This window comes from Crinia signifera, chromosome 3 (assembly GCF_055691185.1).
Source record: "Crinia signifera chromosome 3, ASM5569118v1, whole genome shotgun sequence".
NCBI classification, from domain to species: domain Eukaryota; kingdom Metazoa; phylum Chordata; class Amphibia; order Anura; family Myobatrachidae; genus Crinia; species Crinia signifera.
Window position 1 is genome coordinate 107,440,167 of NC_139219.1, and position 21,913 is coordinate 107,462,079.

The following is a 21,913-nucleotide window of genomic DNA, read 5'->3' on the forward strand; positions in this document are numbered from 1 at the left end:
AAACATGTTTGGTTGTGTAGTGACAGAGATCTCGCCTGTAGAATTCTTGGAAAAAACACCACCCAACGTGGGGCTCGAACCCACGACCCTGAGATTAAGAGTCTCATGCTCTACCGACTGAGCTAGCCAGGTTTGGTTACTGTGATGTGACAAAAAGGCCACTCAAGCCAAGGAGTGCCCTACAAGCTATTAAAGTAGATCTAGGCTACCACATTCAGTACACTGAGATGCATGCTTGGTTTCACACATTGAGGAAAATGGGTAAGTAACCGTGAAGTAAAATGTGAAGCATTGGTTGTTCAGTGGTAGAATTCTCGCCTGCCACGCGGGAGGCCCGGGTTCGATTCCCGGCCAATGCAGTACTCAAGTTTTACTGAAATTATGGTATATTTTGTTAAAGAGTGTCTGGCTCTTTGCATTTTGGTGGTGCAGGTATAGAATTCCACATACAATAAATTAATGGTAGAATCTTGTGGTTTAGTGGTAGAATTCCCACCTGCCAAGAGAGAGGTCTGGATCTGAAAAGGGAATAAACACCAAAGAAAAGTTGTACTAAAAGCATATGACTCTTAGCTTGGGAGTTTTATTTCTATTGACTAAGCTGGCCAGGCTTTGTTACAGTGTTGTAGCATCAAGGCAAGGCAACGCTTGCTCTTCAATCTACACTATTAAACCAAAGCAAAGTTTCCACATTCAGTAGATCCTGATATTCCTGCATGGTTTCACCCACTGATGTACACCTGAAACAGCGATATATTTTGTTAAAGAGTGCCTGGCTCTTTGCATTTTGGTGGTGCAGGTATAGAATTTAACATACAATGATTTAGTGGTAGAATCTTGTGGTTTAGTGGTAGAATTCTCGCCTGCCATGAGGGAGGCATGGATCTGAAAAGGGAATAAACACCACCCAATGTTGTGCTCAAAGCAAATGACTCTTAGATTTGGAGTCTTATTCGCTATTGACTCAGATAGCTAGGCTTTTTTACAGTGTTATGGCATCATGGCAAGGCAAGGATTGCCCTTCAATTTATAAAACCAAAGCAAGGTTTCCACATTTAGTAGATCCTGAGATTCCTGCTTGGTTTCACACACTGATGTACACCTCTTTTAAGTTTCAAATAAAACACGTTTGGTGTAGTGACAGAGATCTCGCCTGTAGAATTCTGGGAAAAAACACCGCCCAACGTGGGGCTCGAACCCATGAGCCTGAGATTAAGAGTCTCATGCTCTACCGACTGAGCTAGCCAGGCTTGGTTACTGTGATTTGACAAAAAGGCCACTCAAGCCAAGGAGTGCAATACAAGCTATTAAAGTAGATCTAGGCTACCACATTCAGTACACTGAGATGCAGGCTTGGTTTCACACATTGAGGAAAATGGGTAAGTAACCATAAAGTAAAATGTGAAGCATTGGTTGTTCAGTGGTAGAATTCTCGCTTGCCACGCGGGAGGCCCGGGTTCGATTCCCGGCCAATGCAGTACTCAAGTTTTACTGAAATTATGGTATATTTTGTTAAAGAGTGTCTGGCTCTTTGCATTTTGGTGGTGCAGGTATAGAATTCCACATACAATAAATTAATGGTAGAATCTTGTGGTTTAGTGGTAGAATTCCCACCTGCCAAGAGAGAGGTCTGGATCTGAAAAGGGAATAAACACCACCCAATGTTGTGCTCAAAGCAAATGACTCTTAGATTTGGAGTCTTATTCGCTATTGACTCAGATACTGTAGCTAGGCTTTTTTACAGTGTTATGGCATCATGGCAAGGCAAGGATTGCCCTTCAATTTATAAAACCAAAGCAAGGTTTCCACATTTAGTAGATCCTGAGATTCCTGCTTGGTTTCACACACTGATGTACACCTCTTTTAAGTTTCAAATAAAACACGTTTGGTTGTAAAGTGACAGAGATCTCGCCTGTAGAATTCTGGTAAAAAACACCTCCCAACGTGGGGCTCGAACCCACGACCCTGAGATTAAGAATCTCATGCTCTACCGACTGAGCTAGCCAGGCTTGGTTACTGTTGTGTGACAAAAAGGCCACTCAAGCCAAGGAGTGCCCTACAAGCTATTAAAGTAGATCTAGGCTACCACATTCAGTACACTGAGATGCATGCTTGGTTTCACAAATTGAGGAAAATGGGTAAGTAACCGTGAAGTAAAATGTGAAGCATTGGTTGTTCAGTGGTAGAATTCTCGCCTGCCACGCGGGAGGCCCGGGTTCGATTCCCGGCCAATGCAGTACTCAAGTTTTACTGAAATTATGGTATATTTTGTTAAAGAGTGTCTGGCTCTTTGCATTTTGGTGGTGCAGGTATAGAATTCCACATACAATAAATTAATGGTAGAATCTTGTGGTTTAGTGGTAGAATTCCCACCTGCCAAGAGAGAGGTTTGGATCTGAAAAGGGAATAAACACCAAACAAATGTTGTACTAAAAGCATATGACTCTTAGCTTGGGAGTTTTATTTCTATTGACTAAGCTGGCCAGGCTTTGTTACAGTGTTGTAGCATCAAGGCAAGGCAACGCTTGCTCTTCAATCTACACTATTAAACCAAAGCAAAGTTTCCACATTCAGTAGATCCTGATATTCCTGCATGGTTTCACCCACTGATGTACACCTGAAACAGCGATATATTTTGTTAAAGAGTGCCTGGCTCTTTGCATTTTGGTGGTGCAGGTATAGAATTTAACATACAATGATTTACTGGTAGAATCTTGTGGTTTAGTGGTAGAATTCTCGCCTGCCATGAGGGAGGCATGGATCTGAAAAGGGAATAAACACCACCCAATGTTGTGCTCAAAGCAAATGACTCTTAGATTTGGAGTCTTATTCGCTATTGACTCAGATACTGTAGCTAGGCTTTTTTACAGTGTTATGGCATCATGGCAAGGCAAGGATTGCCCTTCAATTTATAAAACCAAAGCAAGGTTTCCACATTTAGTAGATCCTGAGATTCCTGCTTGGTTTCACACACTGATGTACACCTCTTTTAAGTTTCAAATAAAACACGTTTGGTTGTAAAGTGACAGAGATCTCGCCTGTAGAATTCTGGTAAAAAACACCTCCCAACGTGGGGCTCGAACCCACGACCCTGAGATTAAGAGTCTCATGCTCTACCAACTGAGCTAGCCAGGCTTGGTTACTGTTGTGTGACAAAAAGGCCACTCAAGCCAAGGAGTGCCCTACAAGCTATTAAAGTAGATCTAGGCTACCACATTCAGTACACTGAGATGCATGCTTGGTTTCACAAATTGAGGAAAATGGGTAAGTAACCGTGAAGTAAATTGTGAAGCATTGGTTGTTCAGTGGTAGAATTCTCGCCTGCCACACGGGAGGCCCGGGTTCGATTCCCGGCCAATGCAGTACTCAAGTTTTACTGAAATTATGGTATATTTTGTTAAAGAGTGTCTGGCTCTTTGCTTTTTGGTGGTGCAGGTATAGAATTCCACATACAATAAATTAATGTTAGAATCTTGTGGTTTAGTGGTAGAATTCCCACCTGCCAAGAGAGAGGTCTGGATCTGAAAAGGGAATAAACACCAAACAAATGTTGTACTAAAAGCATATGACTCTTAGCTTGGGAGTTTTATTTCTATTGACTAAGCTGGCCAGGCTTTGTTACAGTGTTGTAGCATCAAGGCAAGGCAACGCTTGCTCTTCAATCTACACTATTAAACCAAAGCAAAGTTTCCACATTCAGTAGATCCTGATATTCCTGCATGGTTTCACCCACTGATGTACACCTGAAACAGCGATATATTTTGTTAAAGAGTGCCTGGCTCTTTGCATTTTGGTGGTGCAGGTATAGAATTTAACATACAATGATTTAGTGGTAGAATGTTGTGGTTTAGTGGTAGAATTCTCGCCTGCCATGAGGGAGGCATGGATCTGAAAAGGGAATAAACACCACCCAATGTTGTGCTCAAAGCAAATGACTCTTAGATTTGGAGTCTTATTCGCTATTGACTCAGATAGCTAGGCTTTTTTACAGTGTTATGGCATCATGGCAAGGCAAGGATTGCCCTTCAATTTATAAAACCAAAGCAAGGTTTCCACATTTAGTAGATCCTGAGATTCCTGCTTGGTTTCACACACTGATGTACACCTCTTTTAAGTTTCAAATAAAACACGTTTGGTTGTGTAGTGACAGAGATCTCGCCTGTAGAATTCTGGGAAAAAACACCGCCCAACGTGGGGCTCGAACCCATGACCCTGAGATTAAGAGTCTCATGCTCTACCGACTGAGCTAGCCAGGCTTGGTTACTGTGATGTGACAAAAAGGCCACTCAAGCCAAGGAGTGCCCTACAAGCTATTAAAGTAGATCTAGGCTACCACATTCAGTACACTGAGATGCATGCTTGGTTTCACACATTGAGGAAAATGGGTAAGTAACCTTGAAGTAAATTGTGAACATTGGTTGTTCAGTGGTAGAATTCTCGCCTGCCACGCGGGAGGCCCGGGTTCGATTCCCGGCCAAAGCAGTACTCAAGTTTTACTGAAATTATGGTATATTTTGTTAAAGAGTGTCTGGCTCTTTGCTTTTTGGTGGTGCAGGTATAGAATTCCACATACAATAAATTAATGGTAGAATCTTGTGGTTTAGTGGTAGAATTCCCACCTGCCAAGAGAGAGGTCTGGATCTGAAAAAGGAATAAACACCAAACAAATGTTGTACTAAAAGCATATGACTCTTAGCTTGGGAGTTTTATTTCTATTGACTAAGCTGGCCAGGCTTTGTTACAGTGTTGTAGCATCAAGGCAAGGCAACGCTTGCTCTTCAATCTACACTACTAAACCAAAGCAAAGTTTCCACATTCAGTAGATCCTGATATTCCTGCATGGTTTCACCCACTGATGTACACCTAAAACAGCGATATATTTTGTTAAATAGTGCATGGCTCTTTGCATTATGGTGGTGCAGGCATAGAATTCAACATACAATGATTTAGTGGTAGAATCTTGTGGTTTAGTGGTAGAATTCTCGCCTGCCATGAGGGAGGTTATGGATCTGAAAAGGGAATAAACACCACCCAATGTTGTGCTCAAAGCAAATGACTCTTAGATTTGGAGTCTTGTTCGCTATTGACTCAGATAGCTAGGCTTTTTTACAGTGTAATGGCATCATGGCAAGGCAAGGATTGCCCTTCAATCTATAAAACCAAAGCAAGGTTTCCAAATTTAGTAGATCCTGAGATTCCTGCTTGGTTTCACACACTGTTGTACACCTCTTTTAAGTTTCAAATAAAACACGTTTGGTTGTGTAGTGACAGAGATCTCGCCTGTAGAATTCTGGGAAAAAACACCACCCAACGTGGGGCTCGAACCCACGACCCTGAGATTAAGAGTCTCATGCTCTACCGACTGAGCTAGCCAGGCTTGGTTACTGTTGTGTGACAAAAAGGCCACTCAAGCCAAGGAGTGCCCTACAAGCTATTAAAGTAGATCTAGGCTACCACATTCAGTACACTGAGATGCATGCTTGGTTTCACAAATTGAGGAAAATGGGTAAGTAACCGTGAAGTAAAATGTGAAAATTGGTTGTTCAGTGGTAGAATTCTCGCCTGCCACGCGGGAGGCCCGGGTTCGATTCCCGGCCAATGCAGTACTCAAGTTTTACTGAAATTATGGTATATTTTGTTAAAGAGTGTCTGGCTCTTTGCATTTTGGTGGTGCAGGTAAAGAATTCCACATACAATAAATTAATGTTAGAATCTTGTGGTTTAGTGGTAGAATTCCCACCTGCCAAGAGAGAGGTCTGGATCTGAAAAGGGAATAAACACCAAACAAATGTTGTACTAAAAGCATATGACTCTTAGCTTGGGAGTTTTATTTCTATTGACTAAGCTGGCCAGGCTTTGTTACAGTGTTGTAGCATCAAGGCAAGGCAACGCTTGCTCTTCAATCTACACTATTAAACCAAAGCAAAGTTTCCACATTCAGTAGATCCTGATATTTCTGCATGGTTTCACCCACTGATGTACACCTGAAACAGCAATATATTTTGTTAAAGAGTGCCTGGCTCTTTGCATTTTGGTGGTGCAGGTATAGAATTCAACATACAATGATTTAGTGGTAGAATCTTGTAGTTTAGTGGTAGAATTCTCGCCTGCTATGAGGGAGGCATGGATCTGAAAAGGGAATAAACACCACCCAATGTTGTTCTCAAAGCAAATGACTCTTAGATTTGGAGTCTTATTCCCTATTGACTCAGATAACTAGGCTTTTTTACAGTGTTATGGCATCATGGCAAGGCAAGGATTGCCCTTCAATCTATAAAACCAAAGCTAGGTTTCCACATTTAGTAGATCCTGAGATTCCTGCTTGGTTTCACACACTGATGTACACCTCTTTTAAGTTTCAAATAAAACACGTTTGGTTGTGTAGTGACAGAGATCTCGCCTGTAGAATTCTGGGAAAAAACACCGCCCAACGTGGGGCTCGAACCCACGACCCTGAGATTAAGAGTCTCATGCTCTACCGACTGAGCTAGCCAGGCTTGGTTACTGTTGTGTGACAAAAAGGCCACTCAAGCCAAGGAGTGCCCTACAAACTATTAAAGTAGATCTAGGCTACCACATTCAGTACACTGAGATGCATGCTTGGTTTCACACATTGAGGAAAATGGGTAAGTAACCTTGAAGTAAAATGTGAAGCATTGGTTGTTCAGTGGTAGAATTCTCGCCTGCCACGCGGGAGGCCCGGGTTCGATTCCCGGCCAATGCAGTACTCAAGTTTTACTGAAATTATGGTATATTTTGTTAAAGAGTGTCTGGCTCTTTGCATTTTGGTGGTGCAGGTATAGAATTCCACATACAATAAATTAATGGTAGAATCTTGTGGTTTAGTGGTAGAATTCCCACCTGCCAAGAGAGAGGTCTGGATCTGAAAAGGGAATAAACACCAAACAAATGTTGTACTAAAAACATATGACTCTTAGCTTGGGAGTTTTATTTCTATTGACTAAGCTGGCCAGGCTTTGTTACAGTGTTGTAGCATCAAGGCAAGGCAACGCTTGCTCTTCAATCTACACTATTAAACCAAAGCAAAGTTTCCACATTCAGTAGATCCTGATATTCCTGCATGGTTTCACCCACTGATGTACACCTGAAACAGCGATATATTTTGTTAAAGAGTGCATGGCTCTTTGCATTTTGGTGGTGCAGGCATAGAATTCAACATACAATGATTTAGTGGTAGAATGTTGTGGTTTAGTGGTAGAATTCTCGCCTGCCATGAGGGAGGCATGGATCTGAAAAGGGAATAAACACCACCCAATGTTGTGCTCAAAGCAAATGACTCTTAGATTTGGAGTCTTATTCGCTATTGACTCAGATAGCTAGGCTTTTTTACAGTGTTATGGCATCATGGCAAGGCAAGGATTGCCCTTCAATTTATAAAACCAAAGCAAGGTTTCCACATTTAGTAGATCCTGAGATTCCTGCTTGGTTTCACACACTGATGTACACCTCTTTTAAGTTTCAAATAAAACACGTTTGGTTGTGTAGTGACAGAGATCTCGCCTGTAGAATTCTGGGAAAAAACACCGCCCAACGTGGGGCTCGAACCCACGACCCTGAGATTAAGAGTCTCATGCTCTACCGACTGAGCTAGCCAGGCTTGGTTACTGTTGTGTGACAAAAAGGCCACTCAAGCCAAGGAGTGCCCTACAAGCTATTAAAGTAGATCTAGGCTACCACATTCAGTACACTGAGATGCATGCTTGGTTTCACAAATTGAGGAAAATGGGTAAGTAACCGTGAAGTAAAATGTGAAACATTGGTTGTTCAGTGGTAGAATTCTCGCCTGCCACGCGGGAGGCCCGGGTTCGATTCCCGGCCAATGCAGTACTCAAGTTTTACTGAAATTATGGTATATTTTGTTAAAGAGTGTCTGGCTCTTTGCTTTTAGGTGGTGCAGGTATAGAATTCCACATACAATAAATTAATGGTAGAATCTTGTGGTTTAGTGGTAGAATTCCCACCTGCCAAGAGAGAGGTCTGGATCTGAAAAGGGAATAAACACCAAACAAATGTTGTACTAAAAGCATATGACTCTTAGCTTGGGAGTTTTATTTCTATTGACTAAGCTGGCCAGGCTTTGTTACAGTGTTGTAGCATCAAGGCAAGGCAACGCTTGCTCTTCAATCTACACTATTAAACCAAAGCAAAGTTTCCACATTCAGTAGATCCTGATATTTCTGCATGGTTTCACCCACTGATGTACACCTGAAACAGCAATATATTTTGTTAAAGAGTGCCTGGCTCTTTGCATTTTGGTGGTGCAGGTATAGAATTCAACATACAATGATTTAGTGGTAGAATCTTGTAGTTTAGTGGTAGAATTCTCGCCTGCTATGAGGGAGGCATGGATCTGAAAAGGGAATAAACACCACCCAATGTTGTTCTCAAAGCAAATGACTCTTAGATTTGGAGTCTTATTCGCTATTGACTCAGATAACTAGGCTTTTTTACAGTGTTATGGCATCATGGCAAGGCAAGGATTGCCCTTCAATCTATAAAACCAAAGCTAGGTTTCCACATTTAGTAGATCCTGAGATTCCTGCTTGGTTTCACACACTGATGTACACCTCTTTTAAGTTTCAAATAAAACACGTTTGGTTGTGTAGTGACAGAGATCTCGCCTGTAGAATTCTGGGAAAAAACACCGCCTAACGTGGGGCTCGAACCCACGACCCTGAGATTAAGAGTCTCATGCTCTACCGACTGAGCTAGCCAGGCTTGGTTACTGTTGTGTGACAAAAAGGCCACTCAAGCCAAGGAGTGCCCTACAAACTATTAAAGTAGATCTAGGCTACCACATTCAGTACACTGAGATGCATGCTTGGTTTCACACATTGAGGAAAATGGGTAAGTAACCTTGAAGTAAAATGTGAAGCATTGGTTGTTCAGTGGTAGAATTCTCGCCTGCCACGCGGGAGGCCCGGGTTCGATTCCCGGCCAATGCAGTACTCAAGTTTTACTGAAATTATGGTATATTTTGTTAAAGAGTGTCTGGCTCTTTGCATTTTGGTGGTGCAGGTATAGAATTCCACATACAATAAATTAATGGTAGAATCTTGTGGTTTAGTGGTAGAATTCCCACCTGCCAAGAGAGAGGTCTGGATCTGAAAAGGGAATAAACACCAAACAAATGTTGTACTAAAAGCATATGACTCTTAGCTTGGGAGTTTTATTTCTATTGACTAAGCTGGCCAGGCTTTGTTACAGTGTTGTAGCATCAAGGCAAGGCAACGCTTGCTCTTCAATCTACACTATTAAACCAAAGCAAAGTTTCCACATTCAGTAGATCCTGATATTCCTGCATGGTTTCACCCACTGATGTACACCTGAAACAGCGATATATTTTGTTAAAGAGTGCATGGCTCTTTGCATTTTGGTGGTGCAGGCATAGAATTCAACATACAATGATTTAGTGGTAGAATGTTGTGGTTTAGTGGTAGAATTCTCGCCTGCCATGAGGGAGGCATGGATCTGAAAAGGGAATAAACACCACCCAATGTTGTGCTCAAAGCAAATGACTCTTAGATTTGGAGTCTTATTCGCTATTGACTCAGATAGCTAGGCTTTTTTACAGTGTTATGGCATCATGGCAAGGCAAGGATTGCCCTTCAATTTATAAAACCAAAGCAAGGTTTCCACATTTAGTAGATCCTGAGATTCCTGCTTGGTTTCACACACTGATGTACACCTCTTTTAAGTTTCAAATAAAACACGTTTGGTTGTGTAGTGACAGAGATCTCGCCTGTAGAATTCTGGGAAAAAACACCGCCCAACGTGGGGCTCGAACCCACGCCCCTGAGATTAAGAGTCTCATGCTCTACCGACTGAGCTAGCCAGGCTTGGTTACTGTTGTGTGACAAAAAGGCCACTCAAGCCAAGGAGTGCCCTACAAGCTATTAAAGTAGATCTAGGCTACCACATTCAGTACACTGAGATGCATGCTTGGTTTCACAAATTGAGGAAAATGGGTAAGTAACCGTGAAGTAAAATGTGAAACATTGGTTGTTCAGTGGTAGAATTCTCGCCTGCCACGCGGGAGGCCCGGGTTCGATTCCCGGCCAATGCAGTACTCAAGTTTTACTGAAATTATGGTATATTTTGTTAAAGAGTGTCTGGCTCTTTGCTTTTTGGTGGTGCAGGTATAGAATTCCACATACAATAAATTAATGGTAGAATCTTGTGGTTTAGTGGTAGAATTCCCACCTGCCAAGAGAGAGGTCTGGATCTGAAAAGGGAATAAACACCAAACAAATGTTGTACTAAAAGCATATGACTCTTAGCTTGGGAGTTTTATTTCTATTGACTAAGCTGGCCAGGCTTTGTTACAGTGTTGTAGCATCAAGGCAAGGCAACGCTTGCTCTTCAATCTACACTATTAAACCAAAGCAAAGTTTCCACATTCAGTAGATCCTGATATTCCTGCATGGTTTCACCCACTGATGTACACCTGAAACAGCAATATATTTTGTTAAAGAGTGCCTGGCTCTTTGCATTTTGGTGGTGCAGGTATAGAATTCAACATACAATGATTTAGTGGTAGAATCTTGTAGTTTAGTGGTAGAATTCTCGCCTGCTATGAGGGAGGCATGGATCTGAAAAGGGAATAAACACCACCCAATGTTGTGCTCAAAGCAAATGACTCTTAGATTTGGAGTCTTATTCGCTATTGACTCAGATAACTAGGCTTTTTTACAGTGTTATGGCATCATGGTAAGGCAAGGATTGCCCTTCAATCTATAAAACTAAAGCTAGGTTTCCACATTTAGTAGATCCTGAGATTCCTGCTTGGTTTCACACACTGATGTACACCTCTTTTAAGTTTCAAATAAAACACGTTTGGTTGTGTAGTGACAGAGATCTCGCCTGTAGAATTCTGGGAAAAAACACCGGCCAACGTGGGGCTCGAACCCACGACCCTGAGATTAAGAGTCTCATGCTCTAGCGACTGAGCTAGCCAGGCTTGGTTACTGTTGTGTGACAAAAAGGCCACTCAAGCCAAGGAGTGCCCTACAAGCTATTAAAGTAGATCTAGGCTACCACATTCAGTACACTGAGATGCATGCTTGGTTTCACAAATTGAGGAAAATGGGTAAGTAACCGTGAAGTAAAATGTGAAGCATTGGTTGTTCAGTGGTAGAATTCTCGCCTGCTACGCGGGAGGCCCAGGTTCGATTCCCGGCCAATGCAGTACTCAAGTTTTACTGAAATTATGGTATATTTTGTTAAAGAGTGTCTGGCTCTTTGCTTTTTGGTGGTGCAGGTATAGAATTCCACATACAATAAATTAATGTTAGAATCTTGTGGTTTAGTGGTAGAATTCCCACCTGCCAAGAGAGAGGTCTGGATCTGAAAAGGGAATAAACACCAAACAAATGTTGTACTAAAAGCATATGACTCTTAGCTTGGGAGTTTTATTTCTATTGACTAAGCTGGCCAGGCTTTGTTACAGTGTTGTAGCATCAAGGCAAGGCAACGCTTGCTCTTCAATCTACACTATTAAACCAAAGCAAAGTTTCCACATTCAGTAGATCCTGATATTCCTGCATGGTTTCACCCACTGATGTACACCTGAAACAGCGATATATTTTGTTAAAGAGTGCATGGCTCTTTGCATTTTGGTGGTGCAGGCATAGAATTCAACATACAATGATTTAGTGGTAGAATGTTGTGGTTTAGTGGTAGAATTCTCGCCTGCCATGAGGGAGGCATGGATCTGAAAAGGGAATAAACACCACCCAATGTTGTGCTCAAAGCAAATGACTCTTAGATTTGGAGTCTTATTCGCTATTGACTCAGATAGCTAGGCTTTTTTACAGTGTTATGGCATCATGGCAAGGCAAGGATTGCCCTTCAATTTATAAAACCAAAGCAAGGTTTCCACATTTAGTAGATCCTGAGATTCCTGCTTGGTTTCACACACTGATGTACACCTCTTTTAAGTTTCAAATAAAACACGTTTGGTTGTGTAGTGACAGAGATCTCGCCTGTAGAATTCTGGGAAAAAACACCGCCCAACGTGGGGCTCGAACCCACGACCCTGAGATTAAGAGTCTCATGCTCTACCGACTGAGCTAGCCAGGCTTGGTTACTGTTGTGTGACAAAAAGGCCACTCAAGCCAAGGAGTGCCCTACAAGCTATTAAAGTAGATCTAGGCTACCACATTCAGTACACTGAGATGCATGCTTGGTTTCACAAATTGAGGAAAATGGGTAAGTAACCGTGAAGTAAAATGTGAAACATTGGTTGTTCAGTGGTAGAATTCTCGCCTGCCACGCGGGAGGCCCGGGTTCGATTCCCGGCCAATGCAGTACTCAAGTTTTACTGAAATTATGGTATATTTTGTTAAAGAGTGTCTGGCTCTTTGCTTTTTGGTGGTGCAGGTATAGAATTCCACATACAATAAATTAATGGTAGAATCTTGTGGTTTAGTGGTAGAATTCCCACCTGCCAAGAGAGAGGTCTGGATCTGAAAAGGGAATAAACACCAAACATATGTTGTACTAAAAGCATATGACTCTTAGCTTGGGAGTTTTATTTCTATTGACTAAGCTGGCCAGGCTTTGTTACAGTGTTGTAGCATCAAGGCAAGGCAACGCTTGCTCTTCAATCTACACTATTAAACCAAAGCAAAGTTTCCACATTCAGTAGATCCTGATATTCCTGCATGGTTTCACCCACTGATGTACACCTGAAACAGCAATATATTTTGTTAAAGAGTGCCTGGCTCTTTGCATTTTGGTGGTGCAGGCATAGAATTCAACATACAATGATTTAGTGGTAGAATCTTGTAGTTTAGTGGTAGAATTCTCGCCTGCTATGAGGGAGGCATGGATCTGAAAAGGGAATAAACACCACCCAATGTTGTGCTCAAAGCAAATGACTCTTAGATTTGGAGTCTTATTCGCTATTGACTCAGATAACTAGGCTTTTTTACAGTGTTATGGCATCATGGCAAGGCAAGGATTGCCCTTCAATCTATAAAACTAAAGCTAGGTTTCCACATTTAGTAGATCCTGAGATTCCTGCTTGGTTTCACACACTGATGTACACCTCTTTTAAGTTTCAAATAAAACACGTTTGGTTGTGTAGTGACAGAGATCTCGCCTGTAGAATTCTGGGAAAAAACACCGGCCAACGTGGGGCTCGAACCCACGACCCTGAGATTAAGAGTCTCATGCTCTACCGACTGAGCTAGCCAGGCTTGGTTACTGTTGTGTGACAAAAAGGCCACTCAAGCCAAGGAGTGCCCTACAAGCTATTAAAGTAGATCTAGGCTACCACATTCAGTACACTGAGATGCATGCTTGGTTTCACAAATTGAGGAAAATGGGTAAGTAACCGTGAAGTAAAATGTGAAGCATTGGTTGTTCAGTGGTAGAATTCTCGCCTGCCACGCGGGAGGCCCAGGTTCGATTCCAGGCCAATGCAGTACTCAAGTTTTACTGAAATTATGGTATATTTTGTTAAAGAGTGTCTGGCTCTTTGCTTTTTGGTGGTGCAGGTATAGAATTCCACATACAATAAATTAATGTTAGAATCTTGTGGTTTAGTGGTAGAATTCCCACCTGCCAAGAGAGAGGTCTGGATCTGAAAAGGGAATAAACACCAAACAAATGTTGTACTAAAAGCATATGACTCTTAGCCTTAGAGTTTTATTTCTATTGACTAAGCTGGCCAGGCTTTGTTACAGTGTTGTAGCATCAAGGCAAGGCAACGCTTGCTCTTCAATCTACACTATTAAACCAAAGCAAAGTTTCCACATTCAGTAGATCCTGATATTCCTGCATGGTTTCACCCACTGATGTACACCTGAAACAGTGATATATTTTGTTAAAGAGTGCCTGGCTCTTTGCATTTTGGTGGTGCAGGTATAGAATTTAACATACAATAATTTAGTGGTAGAATCTTGTGGTTTAGTGGTAGAATTCTCGCCTGCCATGAGGGAGGCATGGATCTGAAAAGGGAATAAACACCACCCAATGTTGTGCTCAAAGCAAATGACTCTTAGATTTGGAGTCTTATTCGCTATTGACTCAGATAACTAGGCTTTTTTACAGTGTTATGGCATCATGGCAAGGCAAGGATTGCCCTTCAATCTATAAAACTAAAGCTAGGTTTCCACATTTAGTAGATCCTGAGATTCCTGCTTGGTTTCACACACTGATGTACACCTCTTTTAAGTTTCAAATAAAACACGTTTGGTTGTGTAGTGACAGAGATCTCGCCTGTAGAATTCTGGGAAAAAACACCGCCCAACGTGGGGCTCAAACCCACGACCCTGAGATTAAGAGTCTCATGCTCTACCGACTGAGCTAGCCAGGCTTGGTTACTGTGATGTGACAAAAAGGCCACTCAGGCCAAGGAGTGCAATACAAGCTATTAAAGTAGATCTAGGCTACCACATTCAGTACACTGAGATGCATGCTTGGTTTCACACATTGAGGAAAATGGGTAAGTCACTGTGAAGTAAAATGTGAAGCATTGGCTGTTCAGTGGTAGAATTCTCGCCTGCCACGCGGGAGGCCCGGGTTCGATTCCCGGCCAATGCAGTACTCAAGGTTTACTGAAATTATGGTATATTTTGTTAAAGAGTGGCTGGCTCTTTGCATTTTGGTGGTGCAGGTATAGAATTCCACATACAATAAATTAATAGTAGAATCTTGTGGTTTAGTGGTAGAATTCCCACCTGCCAAGAGAGAGGTCTGGATCTGAAAAGGGAATAAATACCAAACAAATGTTGTACTAAAAGCATATGACTCTTAGCTTGGGAGTTTTATTTCTATTGACTAAGCTGGCCAGGCTTTGTTACAGTGTTGTAGCATCAAGGCAAGGCAACGCTTGCTCTTCAATCTACACTATTAAACCAAAGCAAAGTTTCCACATTCAGTAGATCCTGATATTCCTGCATGGTTTCACCCACTGATGTACACCTGAAACAGCGATATATTTTGTTAAAGAGTGCCTGGCTCTTTGCATTTTGGTGGTGCAGGTATAGAATTTAACATACAATGATTTAGTGGTAGAATCTTGTGGTTTAGTGGTAGAATTCTCGCCTGCCATGAGGGAGGCATGGATCTGAAAAGGGAATAAACACCACCCAATGTTGTGCTCAAAGCAAATGACTCTTAGATTTGGAGTCTTATTCGCTATTGACTCAGATAGCTAGGCTTTTTTACAGTGTTATGGCATCATGGCAAGGCAAGGATTGCCCTTCAATTTATAAAACCAAAGCAAGGTTTCCACATTTAGTAGATCCTGAGATTCCTGCTTGGTTTCACACACTGATGTACACCTCTTTTAAGTTTCAAATAAAACACGTTTGGTTGTGTAGTGACAGAGATCTCGCCTGTAGAATTCTGGGAAAAAACACCGCCCAACGTGGGGCTCGAACCCACGACCCTGAGATTAAGAGTTTAATGCTCTACCGACTGAGCTAGCCAGGCTTGGTTACTGTTGTGTGACAAAAAGGCCACTCAAGCCAAGGAGTGCCCTACAAGCTATTAAAGTAGATCTAGGCTACCACATTCAGTACACTGAGATGCATGCTTGGTTTCACAAATTGAGGAAAATGGGTAAGTAACCGTGAAGTAAAATGTGAAGCATTGGTTGTTCAGTGGTAGAATTCTCGCCTGCCACGCGGGAGGCCCAGGTTCGATTCCCGGCCAATGCAGTACTCAAGTTTTACTGAAATTATGGTATATTTTGTTAAAGAGTGTCTGGCTCTTTGCTTTTTGGTGGTGCAGGTATAGAATTCCACATACAATAAATTAATGTTAGAATCTTGTGGTTTAGTGGTAGAATTCCCACCTGCCAAGAGAGAGGTCTGGATCTGAAAAGGGAATAAACACCAAACAAATGTTGTACTAAAAGCATATGACTCTTAGCTTGGGAGTTTTATTTCTATTGACTAAGCTGACAAGGCTTTGTTACAGTGTTGTAGCATCAAGGCAAGGCAACGCTTGCTCTTCAATCTACACTATTAAACCAAAGCAAAGTTTCCAAATTCAGTAGATCCTGATATTCCTGCATGGTTTCACCCACTGATGTACACCTGAAACAGCGATATATTTTGTTAAAGAGTGCCTGGCTCTTTGCATTTTGGTGGTGCAGGCATAGAATTCAACATACAATGATTTAGTGGTAGAATCTTGTGGTTTAGTGGTAGAATTCTCGCCTGCCATGAGGGAGGCATGGATCTAAAAAGGGAATAAACACCACCCAATGTTGTGCTCAAAGCAAATGACTCTTAGATTTGGAGTCTTATTCGCTATTGACTCAGATAGCTAGGCTTTTTTACAGTGTTATGGCATCATGGCAAGGCAAGGATTGCCCTTCAATCTATAAAACCAAAGCAAGGTTTCCACATTTAGTAGATCCTGAGATTCCTGCTTGGTTTCACACACTGATGTACACCTCTTTTAAGTTTCAAATAAAACACGTTTGGTTGTGTAGTGACAGAGATCTCGCCTGTAGAATTCTGGGAAAAAACACCGCCCAACGTGGGGCTCGAACCCACGACCCTGAGATTAAGAGTCTCATGCTCTACCGACTGAGCTAGCCAGGCTTGGTTACTGTGATGTGACAAAAAGGCCACTCAAGCCAAGGAGTGCCCTACAAGCTATTAAAGTAGATCTAGGCTACCACATTCAGTACACTGAGATGCATGCTTGGTTTCACACATTGAGGAAAATGGGTAAGTAACCTTGAAGTAAAATGTGAAGCATTGGTTGTTCAGTGGTAGAATTCTCGCCTGCCACGCGGGAGGCCCGGGTTCGATTCCCGGCCAATGCAGTACTCAAGTTTTACTGAAATTATGGTATATTTTGTTAAAGAGTGTCTGGCTCTTTGCATTTTGGTGGTGCAGGTAAAGAATTCCACATACAATAAATTAATGTTAGAATCTTGTGGTTTAGTGGTAGAATTCCCACCTGCCAAGAGAGAGGTCTGGATCTGAAAAGGGAATAAACACCAAACAAATGTTGTACTAAAAGCATATGACTCTTAGCTTGGGAGTTTTATTTCTATTGACTAAGCTGGCCAGGCTTTGTTACAGTGTTGTAGCATCAAGGCAAGGCAACGCTTGCTCTTCAATCTACACTATTAAACCAAAGCAAAGTTTCCACATTCAGTAGATCCTGATATTCCTGCATGGTTTCACCCACTGATGTACACCTGAAACAGCGATATATTTTGTTAAAGAGTGCCTGGCTCTTTGCATTTTGGTGGTGCAGGTATAGAATTTAACATACAATGATTTAGTGGTAGAATCTTGTGGTTTAGTGGTAGAATTCTCGCCTGCCATGAGGGAGGCATGGATCTGAAAAGGGAATAAACACCACCCAATGTTGTGCTCAAAGCAAATGACTCTTAGATTTGGAGTCTTATTCGCTATTGACTCAGATAGCTAGGCTTTTTTACAGTGTTATGGCATCATGGCAAGGCAAGGATTGCCCTTCAATTTATAAAACCAAAGCAAGGTTTCCACATTTAGTAGATCCTGAGATTCCTGCTTGGTTTCACACACTGATGTACACCTCTTTTAAGTTTCAAATAAAACACGTTTGGTTGTGTAGTGACAGAGATCTCGCCTGTAGAATTCTGGGAAAAAACACAACCCAACGTGGGGCTCGAACCCACGACCCTGAGATTAAGAGTCTCATGCTCTACCGACTGAGCTAGCCAGGCTTGGTTACTGTTGTGTGACAAAAAGGCCACTCAAGCCAAGGAGTGCCCTACAAGCTATTAAAGTAGATCTAGGCTACCACATTCAGTACACTGAGATGCATGCTTGGTTTCACAAATTGAGGAAAATGGGTAAGTAACCGTGAAGTAAAATGTGAAGCATTGGTTGTTCAGTGGTAGAATTCTCGCCTGCCACGCGGGAGGCCCGGGTTCGATTCCTGGCCAATGCAGTACTCAAGTTTTACTGAAATTATGGTATATTTTGTTAAAGAGTGTCTGGCTCTTTGCTTTTTGGTGGTGCAGGTATAGAATTCCACATACAATAAATTAATGTTAGAATCTTGTGGTTTAGTGGTAGAATTCCCACCTGCCAAGAGAGAGGTCTGGATCTGAAAAGGGAATAAACACCAAACAAATGTTGTACTAAAAGCATATGACTCTTAGCTTGGGAGTTTTATTTCTATTGACTAAGCTGACCAGGCTTTGTTACAGTGTTGTAGCATCAAGGCAAGGCAATGCTTGCTCTTCAATCTACACTATTAAACCAAAGCAAAGTTTCCACATTCAGTAGATCCTGATATTCCTGCATGGTTTCACCCACTGATGTACACCTGAAACAGCGATATATTTTGTTAAAGAGTGCCTGGCTCTTTGCATTTTGGTGGTGCAGGCATAGAATTCAACATACAATGATTTAGTGGTAGAATCTTGTGGTTTAGTGGTAGAATTCTCGCCTGCCATGAGGGAGGCATGGATCTAAAAAGGGAATAAACACCACCCAATGTTGTGCTCAAAGCAAATGACTCTTAGATTTGGAGTCTTATTCGCTATTGACTCAGATAGCTAGGCTTTTTTACAGTGTTATGGCATCATGGCAAGGCAAGGATTGCCCTTCAATCTATAAAACCAAAGCAAGGTTTCCACATTTAGTAGATCCTGAGATTCCTGCTTGGTTTCACACACTGATGTACACCTCTTTTAAGTTTCAAATAAAACACGTTTGGTTGTGTAGTGACAGAGATCTCGCCTGTAGAATTCTGGGAAAAAACACCGCCCAATGTGGGGCTCGAACCCATGACCCTGAGATTAAGCGTCTCATGCTCTACCGACTGAGCTAGCCAGGCTTGGTTACTGTGATTTGACAAAAAGGCCACTCAAGCCAAGGAGTGCAATACAAGCTATTAAAGTAGATCTAGGCTACCACATTCAGTACACTGAGATGCATGCTTGGTTTCACACATTGAGGAAAATGGGTAAGTAACCGTGAAGTAAAATGTGAAGCATTGGTTGTTCAGTGGTAGAATTCTCGCCTGCCACGCGGGAGGCCCGGGTTCGATTCCCGGCCAATGCAGTACTCAAGTTTTACTGAAATTATGGTATATTTTGTTAAAGAGTGTCTGGCTCTTTGCATTTTGGTGGTGCAGGTATAGAATTCCACATACAATAAATTAATGGTAGAATCTTGTGGTTTAGTGGTAGAATTCCCACCTGCCAAGAGAGAGGTCTGGATCTGAAAAGGGAATAAACACCAAACAAATGTTGTACTAAAAGCATATGACTCTTAGCTTGGGAGTTTTATTTCTATTGACTAAGCTGGCCAGGCTTTGTTACAGTGTTGTAGCATCAAGGCAAGGCAACGCTTGCTCTTCAATCTACACTATTAAACCAAAGCAAAGTTTCCACATTCAGTAGATCCTGATATTCCTGCATGGTTTCACCCACTGATGTACACCTGAAACAGCAATATATTTTGTTAAAGAGTGCCTGGCTCTTTGCATTTTGGTGGTGCAGGTATAGAATTCAACATACAATGATTTAGTGGTAGAATCTTGTAGTTTAGTGGTAGAATTCTCGCCTGCTATGAGGGAGGCATGGATCTGAAAAGGGAATAAACACCACCCAATGTTGTGCTCAAAGCAAATGACTCTTAGATTTGGAGTCTTATTCGCTATTGACTCAGATAACTAGGCTTTTTTACAGTGTTATGGCATCATGGCAAGGCAAGGATTGCCCTTCAATCTATAAAATCAAAGCTAGGTTTCCACATTTAGTAGATCCTGAGATTCCTGCTTGGTTTCACACACTGATGTACACCTCTTTTAAGTTTCAAATAAAACACGTTTGGTTGTGTAGTGACAGAGATCTCGCCTGTAGAATTCTGGGAAAAAACACCGCCCAACGTGGGGCTCGAACCCATGACCCTGAGATTAAGAGTTTAATGCTCTACCGACTGAGCTAGCCAGGCTTGGTTACTGTTGTGTGACAAAAAGGCCACTCAAGCCAAGGAGTGCCCTACAAACTATTAAAGTAGATCTAGGCTACCACATTCAGTACACTGAGATGCATGCTTGGTTTCACAAATTGAGGAAAATGGGTAAGTAACCGTGAAGTAAAATGTGAAGCATTGGTTGTTCAGTGGTAGAATTCTCGCCTGCCACGCGGGAGGCCCGGGTTCGATTCCCGGCCAATGCAGTACTCAAGTTTTACTGAAATTATGGTATATTTTGTTAAAGAGTGTCTGGCTCTTTGCTTTTTGGTGGTGCAGGTATAGAATTCCACATACAATAAATTAATGTTAGAATCTTGTGGTTTAGTGGTAGAATTCCCACCTGCCAAGAGAGAGGTCTGGATCTGAAAAGGGAATAAACACCAAACAAATGTTGTACTAAAAGCATATGACTCTTAGCTTGGGAGTTTTATTTCTATTGACTAAGCTGACCAGGCTTTGTTACAGTGTTGTAGCATCAAGGCAAGGCAACGCTTGCTCTTCAATCTACACTATTAAACCAAAGCAAAGTTTCCACATTCAGTAGATCCTGATATTCCTGCATGGTTTCACCCACTGATGTACACCTGAAACAGCGATATATTTTGTTAAAGAGTGCCTGGCTCTTTGCATTTTGGTGGTGCAGGCATAGAATTCAACATACAATGATTTAGTGGTAGAATCTTGTGGTTTAGTGGTAGAATTCTCGCCTGCCATGAGGGAGGCATGGATCTAAAAAGGGAATAAACACCACCCAATGTTGTGCTCAAAGCAAATGACTCTTAGATTTGGAGTCTTATTCGCTATTGACTCAGATAGCTAGGCTTTTTTACAGTGTTATGGCATCATGGCAAGGCAAGGATTGCCCTTCAATCTATAAAACCAAAGCAAGGTTTCCACATTTAGTAGATCCTGAGATTCCTGCTTGGTTTCACACACTGATGTACACCTCTTTTAAGTTTCAAATAAAACACGTTTGGTTGTGTAGTGACAGAGATCTCGCCTGTAGAATTCTGGGAAAAAACACCGCCCAACGTGGGGCTCGAACCCACGACCCTGAGATTAAGAGTCTCATGCTCTACCGACTGAGCTAGCCAGGCTTGGTTACTGTGATGTGACAAAAAGGCCACTCAAGCCAAGGAGTGCCCTACAAGCTATTAAAGTAGATCTAGGCTACCACATTCAGTACACTGAGATGCATGCTTGGTTTCACAAATTGAGGAAAATGGGTAAGTAACCGTGAAGTAAAATGTGAAGCTTTGGTTGTTCAGTGGTAGAATTCTAGCCTGCCATGCGGGAGGCCCGGGTTCGATTCCCGGCCAATGCAGTACTCAAGTTTTACTGAAATTATGGTATATTTTGTTAAAGAGTGTCTGGCTCTTTGCATTTTGGTGGTGCAGGTAAAGAATTCCACATACAATAAATTAATGTTAGAATCTTGTGGTTAAGTGGTAGAATTCCCACCTGCCAAGAGAGAGGTCTGGATCTGAAAAGGGAATAAACACCAAACAAATGTTGTACTAAAAGCATATGACTCTTAGCTTGGGAGTTTTATTTCTATTGACTAAGCTGGCCAGGCTTTGTTACAGTGTTGTAGCATCAAGGCAAGGCAACGCTTGCTCTTCAATCTACACTATTAAACCAAAACAAAGTTTCCACATTCAGTAGATCCTGATATTCCTGCATGGTTTCACCCACTGATGTACACCTGAAACAGCAATATATTTTGTTAAAGAGTGCCTGGCTCTTTGCATTTTGGTGGTGCAGGTATAGAATTCAACATACAATGATTTAGTGGTAGAATCTTGTAGTTTAGTGGTAGAATTCTCGCCTGCTATGAGGGAGGCATGGATCTGAAAGGGGAATAAACACCACCCAATGTTGTGCTCAAAGCAAATGACTCTTAGATTTGGAGTCTTATTCGCTATTGACTCAGATAACGG

The 21,913-nt window shown here is 41.9% G+C and overlaps 15 non-coding genes across 15 annotated transcripts; 8 read left to right on the forward strand and 7 right to left on the reverse strand.

Annotated features, from left to right (window-relative positions):
* The first annotated feature begins 288 nt into the window (after nt 1-288).
* On the forward strand, nt 289-359 carry TRNAG-GCC (transfer RNA glycine (anticodon GCC)). The gene has a single exon. It is a non-coding gene; the product is annotated as a tRNA-Gly (tRNA).
* Nucleotides 360-2,165: 1,806 nt separating this feature from the next.
* TRNAG-GCC (transfer RNA glycine (anticodon GCC)) lies at nt 2,166-2,236 on the forward strand. Its single transcript has one exon. It is a non-coding gene; the product is annotated as a tRNA-Gly (tRNA).
* A 4,188-nt stretch (nt 2,237-6,424) lies between these two features.
* On the reverse strand, nt 6,425-6,497 carry TRNAK-CUU (transfer RNA lysine (anticodon CUU)). The gene has a single exon. It is a non-coding gene; the product is annotated as a tRNA-Lys (tRNA).
* A 156-nt stretch (nt 6,498-6,653) lies between these two features.
* On the forward strand, nt 6,654-6,724 carry TRNAG-GCC (transfer RNA glycine (anticodon GCC)). The gene has a single exon. It is a non-coding gene; the product is annotated as a tRNA-Gly (tRNA).
* An 821-nt stretch (nt 6,725-7,545) lies between these two features.
* On the reverse strand, nt 7,546-7,618 carry TRNAK-CUU (transfer RNA lysine (anticodon CUU)). Its single transcript has one exon. It is a non-coding gene; the product is annotated as a tRNA-Lys (tRNA).
* A 1,048-nt stretch (nt 7,619-8,666) lies between these two features.
* Nucleotides 8,667-8,739, reverse strand: TRNAK-CUU (transfer RNA lysine (anticodon CUU)). The gene has a single exon. It is a non-coding gene; the product is annotated as a tRNA-Lys (tRNA).
* A 156-nt stretch (nt 8,740-8,895) lies between these two features.
* On the forward strand, nt 8,896-8,966 carry TRNAG-GCC (transfer RNA glycine (anticodon GCC)). Its single transcript has one exon. It is a non-coding gene; the product is annotated as a tRNA-Gly (tRNA).
* An 821-nt stretch (nt 8,967-9,787) lies between these two features.
* Nucleotides 9,788-9,860, reverse strand: TRNAK-CUU (transfer RNA lysine (anticodon CUU)). The gene has a single exon. It is a non-coding gene; the product is annotated as a tRNA-Lys (tRNA).
* Nucleotides 9,861-11,137: 1,277 nt separating this feature from the next.
* TRNAS-GCU (transfer RNA serine (anticodon GCU)) lies at nt 11,138-11,208 on the forward strand. The gene has a single exon. It is a non-coding gene; the product is annotated as a tRNA-Ser (tRNA).
* Nucleotides 11,209-12,029: 821 nt separating this feature from the next.
* Nucleotides 12,030-12,102, reverse strand: TRNAK-CUU (transfer RNA lysine (anticodon CUU)). The gene has a single exon. It is a non-coding gene; the product is annotated as a tRNA-Lys (tRNA).
* A 4,411-nt stretch (nt 12,103-16,513) lies between these two features.
* TRNAK-CUU (transfer RNA lysine (anticodon CUU)) lies at nt 16,514-16,586 on the reverse strand. Its single transcript has one exon. It is a non-coding gene; the product is annotated as a tRNA-Lys (tRNA).
* A 156-nt stretch (nt 16,587-16,742) lies between these two features.
* TRNAG-GCC (transfer RNA glycine (anticodon GCC)) lies at nt 16,743-16,813 on the forward strand. Its single transcript has one exon. It is a non-coding gene; the product is annotated as a tRNA-Gly (tRNA).
* A 2,171-nt stretch (nt 16,814-18,984) lies between these two features.
* On the forward strand, nt 18,985-19,055 carry TRNAG-GCC (transfer RNA glycine (anticodon GCC)). The gene has a single exon. It is a non-coding gene; the product is annotated as a tRNA-Gly (tRNA).
* A 1,050-nt stretch (nt 19,056-20,105) lies between these two features.
* Nucleotides 20,106-20,176, forward strand: TRNAG-GCC (transfer RNA glycine (anticodon GCC)). The gene has a single exon. It is a non-coding gene; the product is annotated as a tRNA-Gly (tRNA).
* An 821-nt stretch (nt 20,177-20,997) lies between these two features.
* TRNAK-CUU (transfer RNA lysine (anticodon CUU)) lies at nt 20,998-21,070 on the reverse strand. The gene has a single exon. It is a non-coding gene; the product is annotated as a tRNA-Lys (tRNA).
* Between the last annotated feature and the right edge of the window lie 843 nt (nt 21,071-21,913).